The sequence below is a fragment of the Hordeum vulgare genome, chromosome 3H (genome assembly GCF_904849725.1).
Source record: "Hordeum vulgare subsp. vulgare chromosome 3H, MorexV3_pseudomolecules_assembly, whole genome shotgun sequence".
Taxonomy (NCBI): Eukaryota; Viridiplantae; Streptophyta; class Magnoliopsida; order Poales; family Poaceae; genus Hordeum; species Hordeum vulgare.
This window is the reverse complement of record NC_058520.1, coordinates 619,321,983-619,327,982: the sequence shown is the minus strand read 5'-3', so window position 1 is coordinate 619,327,982 and position 6,000 is coordinate 619,321,983.

Sequence of the window (6,000 nt, the reverse complement as noted above, 5' to 3'; positions counted from 1 at the left end):
AAGAATAAGAATAAGAAGAAGAAGAAGAAGAAGAAGAAGAAGAAGAAGAAGAAGAAGAAGAAGAAGAAGAGAAGAAGAAAAGAAGAAGAAGGATAAGAAGAATAAGAGGAAAAAAGAAAAAAGAAAATAAGAAGAAGAAGAAGAAGAAGAAGAAGAATAAGAGGAAAAAAGAAATAATAAAATAAGAGTTAGGTCACATATTTTTTTGATTATCTTATAAAAACATCATATTTGTGTTGATCGGGTGAATTTCAATGTGCAGTTGTTCGACGACCTCCACGTGCGTTGGACGAGCTCCGCCCCTACGTTTGTTGGTGAGCACAAATGACTTCTCCTCCTACCCCCTTAATTTGCTTTGTCCCGGTCTTTGTGCCGATGAAACTTGCTATCTATATATAGGTTTCTTCAATCATGAGTATGCGTGACCAGTATGCGTCTCCCGTTCGAAAGGGCGACATCTATAAATATGCATGTCTTTGCATATTTATAACCGCCATCCTTTCGAATTGTCCAACATTATCCATGGACAGCCCGAGTATGTGTAGATTGGGTTCGTTTTCCCGTATGTTGTGCTCTGGATCCGATGCGGAATTTCGTCAGTGCCTCCCCCGTTGTTCTCCGGATGCACATCCTCTCTGTTTATTGCGGAGACGTGTATCAGGAGAACAGCAGGGAGGTGCTACCGAAATTTTGCGTTGGATCCAGAGTAGAGCATGGGAAAACGAACCCAATCTACACATACTCGGGTGGGATTAGGACCTATCTTTACCTATTAGCGTGTAGGTTGCCTGGACGTAATAAAAATGGCGAACCTGATTAACCGATGAATATAAATGCTAAATTATATATAGATATATTTCTTCTGTCTTTAGTAGCTACGCAAGATGAGTGATCGTGCGTGGATGTATACCGGTCACCCTAGTCAGAAAGAGATGACGAAAGAATGGTTTGTAAAAACAAAGGAATTTGTGAAAGCCGCATTCGCAAATGGCCAGGAAAGAAACTATTTCCCCTGTCCTGGATGCGACAACTATAAAAAGACGACATAGGCTATAATGATTAAACACCTGCAGAGGAGGGGGTTTAAGCCTAATTATACGGTGTGGACATTTCATGGTGAGTCTATACAACGCACAAGAGCTGAGGTGGTCCATCGTCGCACGGACGAGCATGCACTAGTGGGGACAGGGCCTATAGTCCCGGCCCGTAAGGGGCTTTAGTCCCGGTTCACCAACCGGGACTAAAGGGGCGGGACTAAAGGCCTAACCTTTAGTCCCGGCCTTGTTCCAAGCCGGGACTAAAGGTGCTCCACGTGGGCGCCTCGGAGCGCCCTCAGGGGCAGGCCCTTTAGTCCCGGTTCTTTACACGGACCGGGACTAAAGAGTTTCAGATTTTGTTTATTTTTGGGTTTTAGGGTTTTAGGGTTTAGGTGTTCGGGAGATTAACGTGATGCCTCGTTTGGTGTTCGGGAATTAGTTTTCATATAATTCTAAATAGAAATAATTATGCATATATATATATATATAAGATTAACTTATCTTACAAGCGAGCATATATATACAATTATATGGAGATCTGAATTATCGGGACTAGAGCCCGTCTATTCGATTACATGGACGAACATCAGTAATGGCCTCTAGCTACACTAAATCGTCCTTTGTCATCTATAGCTTCCGTCCTCAGAAAGGTCGCAAGCTCCTCTGCAACAACAATCGCGCGTTGCTCTGGTAGGACCCTCTCCCTCATGGCCGTGTACTATATAAGAAGAGGAGATGAATATGAATATCAATCATGATAACAAAGAATGACGGGTAAAAATAGAGGTGTGAATGTTCATTGCTTACGTCGAATCTGTGATCCTTGTGCTGAGAGGTAAACGTGCGAATGGTCTCGCAAACATAGTATCCGTATAGATGCGTCCCCCGTGGCTGCTGGTCGCACTTTACGAGAATAGAATATATATATATATAATCAAAATAATAATCTAGCATCATAAATGTATTAAAAATAGAAGTATATCATACTACTACTTACCTGAGCCGCTCTAAAGGTCAGCTTCTCAGGCTCGATACCGGGAGTCACGCACTTGAACCGCTTCCAAACCCTGCCCGACAAGGATAATGATTTGCTAAGTTTTTCATTAATTGATATATCAGAAAATCATCGAAAGAGACCGATAGAGCGCAAGAATGATTGAAATTACCCTTGGAGCATGTCCTGCACGATTTGGAACTGTTCCAAGGGTCTCGATAATGGATCGAAGGCATCAACTCTTCCCTTATCAATTTGAATGTCCAACAGAATCCAATGGAAGGTGCACATGTGTGTGTGTGTGTATATATATATATATGTCAGTAACTTATCAATTACACTTATAAGTGAATGGACACAACAGAGTAAAGACCCTCACCTGAAGTTGTATGGAAACAGTATGTGGTCACAGAAATTTTGATCTCTTAGAAACCTTAGAAGGTTTTCCTCCGTCTCCTTGGGTTTATCAGTTAGCGTCGCTATATGTAATTTATCTGGGTCAATAAACCCAATATTTAGGATGTTCCTACTTTTACAATCCAGAATCTTCATTCTGCATAATAGAGTACAAGTTATATATAGACAATGAATTGAAATAACTAAACAAGTTGTATGTAGACAACGAATTGAAAAACTTACAGACAATAGCAACTCATAAGCGATTTGTCGAGGGCGTCGGCATTGTACATCTGGAAGAATTCATCAAAGTCGATATGGATTTCTTCGGGGCGGCCGTAGTACTCCCGTGGGACACTCACCACGATCATCGTTCTCTCATTCTTTGATTCACTTAAGTACCATGTATGCAAGTAACGCATATTTGTTGGAGATCATCTTTGCTGACCAAAGGCGCTCCCATGACAAACTGTGGCTTAGGGGCTACCACAGCCTTGGGTAACCTGTCGTCTTGGGAAGCCAGAATGTCTTCAACCGGGATACCCCATTCATCCGCCCACTTCTTTGCTAATTCCAAATCTTGCTCCTGCACCAGAGGGGGGACATTCTCGGGTAAAACCCTGAGGGGTGGGATCGACTGTTTGGCCTGTTGTCCAAGCTGAGGAACGTCTGATTTTTTCTTGCTTGTAGTTGAACTTGATTTGCTCCCACTTGCACTTGCACGTGATCTGCTCTTTTTCACTTCCTTCTGCAATGTGCGTGTATAGTCATCAGGCTTATGGTGTAAGTCATACTGTGATGGAAGGTTCGTGAAGTATTTTGCAAATGCTATTTGCTTCTCGGTGTATTCCGGGCGGGGCTCGGGTTTCTTCTTTTTCATCTGCGCATCATGATGTTCCTTTGCTATCCTGGCGTTTTCCTCGGGGGTATGATCATAAGGTCTGATAGGAAGATTAGCATGAGGTACCTTTGGGAGGGGCGACAGTTTGTGCTTTGGGGGCTCCGTCGCTTAGAAATCGTCGGCGGAGCGTTCTTGCTGGCACGCTTCCGCTTAGTATCCGGAGCGGGCGGCGGCGGAGACGGACGACCCAAGTCCGGCGGCGGTGATCGAGATGGACTCGTGTTGTGCTAGCCGACGTCATGTGGAGGGCATGGAGGTGATGGAGGTGTAGGTGACCTGCGACGACTCGGAGGTGGTGTTGTCCTTGGGGCCGAGCCTGGAAGCTTGATGTAGTTCTTGTCCCATAGGATGACTCCACCCAGTACTTCTCCGAGTGTCCTCTCATCTTCGGGTCCAGCTATGTCGAGCTCCATATCATGAAACCCCGCCATGATTTCATCCACCCCGACTTTAGCAAAGCCAGCTGGAATCTCACGGCCATGCCAGCGTGCATCAGGGCCAGAAGGTAAAGCTTGTCCGACGGTCACCTTCATGGATATGTTCTTGAATTTCTGATGGAGTTCACATGATGTTGACTCCTTGATTCCATCCACGGGGTAGCCGGGACAGCCCTATATTATTCTTCGTGCATCGTCGAGCGGGGCCTCAGATTCAGCCACGCTGCTTTTCCGCTTAGATGGGGCGCCGGTAATATCAAGTGCAGGATCTTCTTGGCGCGCTACTCCTCTAAGCTCATCAATTTGCTTTTGTTGCTCGTTAATCCTGGCAAGCAACTGGTTGAACTTGTCATTCTCCTCATCGTGCTGCCGCTTCTTTGCTCTCGCTCGGCTTCTGTAAGTGTCTTTGTCTCTGGCAAACCCAAGCCACCACGGGTAAGAAGGACCGAAGCCTCGCATTCGTCCTCCATGTTCGTCATTGCCGAGGACCAGTGTGAGCAAATCTTTCTCTCTATCTGCAGTGAACTTTCTTTCTCCCTCCTTAATTTCTTTCACTATCTTTTTCCAATTCTCCCTGGGTATCCTAAGACTGTCACTGCAGATGAGGTCCCCTGTTTCTTCGTCGTACGAACCACCATGCGCAAGGAACCAATTTCTTGCTCTCAATTCCCACTCATCACGGAGTGGTTCAGGTACGATGCCTTTATCTAGCAGATCTTGCTCTTTCTTATCCCACTTTGGGATGGCAGTCTCATAGAACCCCCTGGCCCCAGCTTGTGGTGATATTTCTTCTTGTTGGCATTTATCTTGTTCTTTTCTGATAATGCGTGGGCATCTTCTGACTCCTTGTACTCTTGAAATGCCTTCCAGTGATTCGCCTGCTTGGCTAGATACCCCTCGAATACTGGCACTTTCTTTGTCTTCAGATAGTTTTTCCATAGCTTCTTCTTCCAGCTACCACTACTGGAATTCAGAAATTTGCCGTCTGCTTGGCCTTTGCCGTCAGCTGACACATGGCAAAGGTACTCTTTGCCGTCAGCTGTCACAGTGCTGACGGCAAAGAGGTGGCAGATGGAAAAACATTATTTTGCCGTCGGCCACTTCTTTGCCGTCCGCTGGCCGACGGCAAAGAAGCCCTACGCAGACGGCAAAGGGAGGGCGGACGGCAAAGCACCCCCCCCAACGGCCGAAACGGCACCCCACACACCCCTCCCCTTTGCCGTCTGCTTGGGGCCCTTTGCGGTCCGCCTGGGAGCGCGGCGGACGACAAAGGTGACGGCGGCCCACCAACCCAACCCCCACCCGGTGCCTCCCCCCCCCGGGACCTTTGCCGTCGGCCTTGGGGGCCTTTGCCGTCAGCCTAGGAGCGCGGCGGACGGCAAAGGCCCGGCAGCCTTGCCACGTCCACGCGCACCCCCGCCCCCCTCCAACCCTTCCCACGTAGCCCGTTGCTCGAATCCCTGCCCCGCGCCGCCGCCTGCCGACGTCCCGCGCCGCCGCCTGCCCTGCGCCTGCTGTCTGCGCCGCCACTGCCCCGCGTCGCCGCCTGCCCCGCGCCGCTCCTCCTCCCTGCCCCGCGCCGCTCCTCCTCCCTGCCCCGCGCCGCCCCTCCTCCCTGCGCCGCCCCTCCTCCATGCGCCGCCCACTCCCCTGGCGCCGCCCCTCCTACACCGCCCCTCCTGCGCCGCCCCTCCTCCCTGCGGCACCCCTCCTCCCTGCGCCTCCTCCCTGCGCCGCTCCTCCTCCCTGCACCGCCCTTCCTCCCTTAGGTAAATTTATTTTTGTTTTTTTGTTTTTTTTCTCTTTTGTCATTTTTAGGTTCATGGTAATTAGTTTGTTAGGTTATACTATATATGCTAATTGTTTATGGTAAAATTAATGACACGAGGATGATAACATTAGTTGTCAAGCATGATGTGTTTTTTTGGTTTTGTTTCTATTTAATGGTATTTGTAGTTTGAAAACGCCGATGTGTTCTGTGTCACACATGTGATACTTATTATGTACAAAAAATATTTTTTTCTCATAGTACCTCTTCATCGGAATGGCTAAAAAACAATATATTTTTTTGACTCGGGAGTACTGATGATGTGTTTCAAGAAAAAAGTGGTGTCATTAGAAAAGAAAAAGGTTTAGGGTTGAGCACATTATTCTATCTTCGAAGATCGATCCGGTACCCTCCCAAAAAAAAAGATCGACCCGGTCCAGCTGATTCATGAGCACAGCGACGTGGGA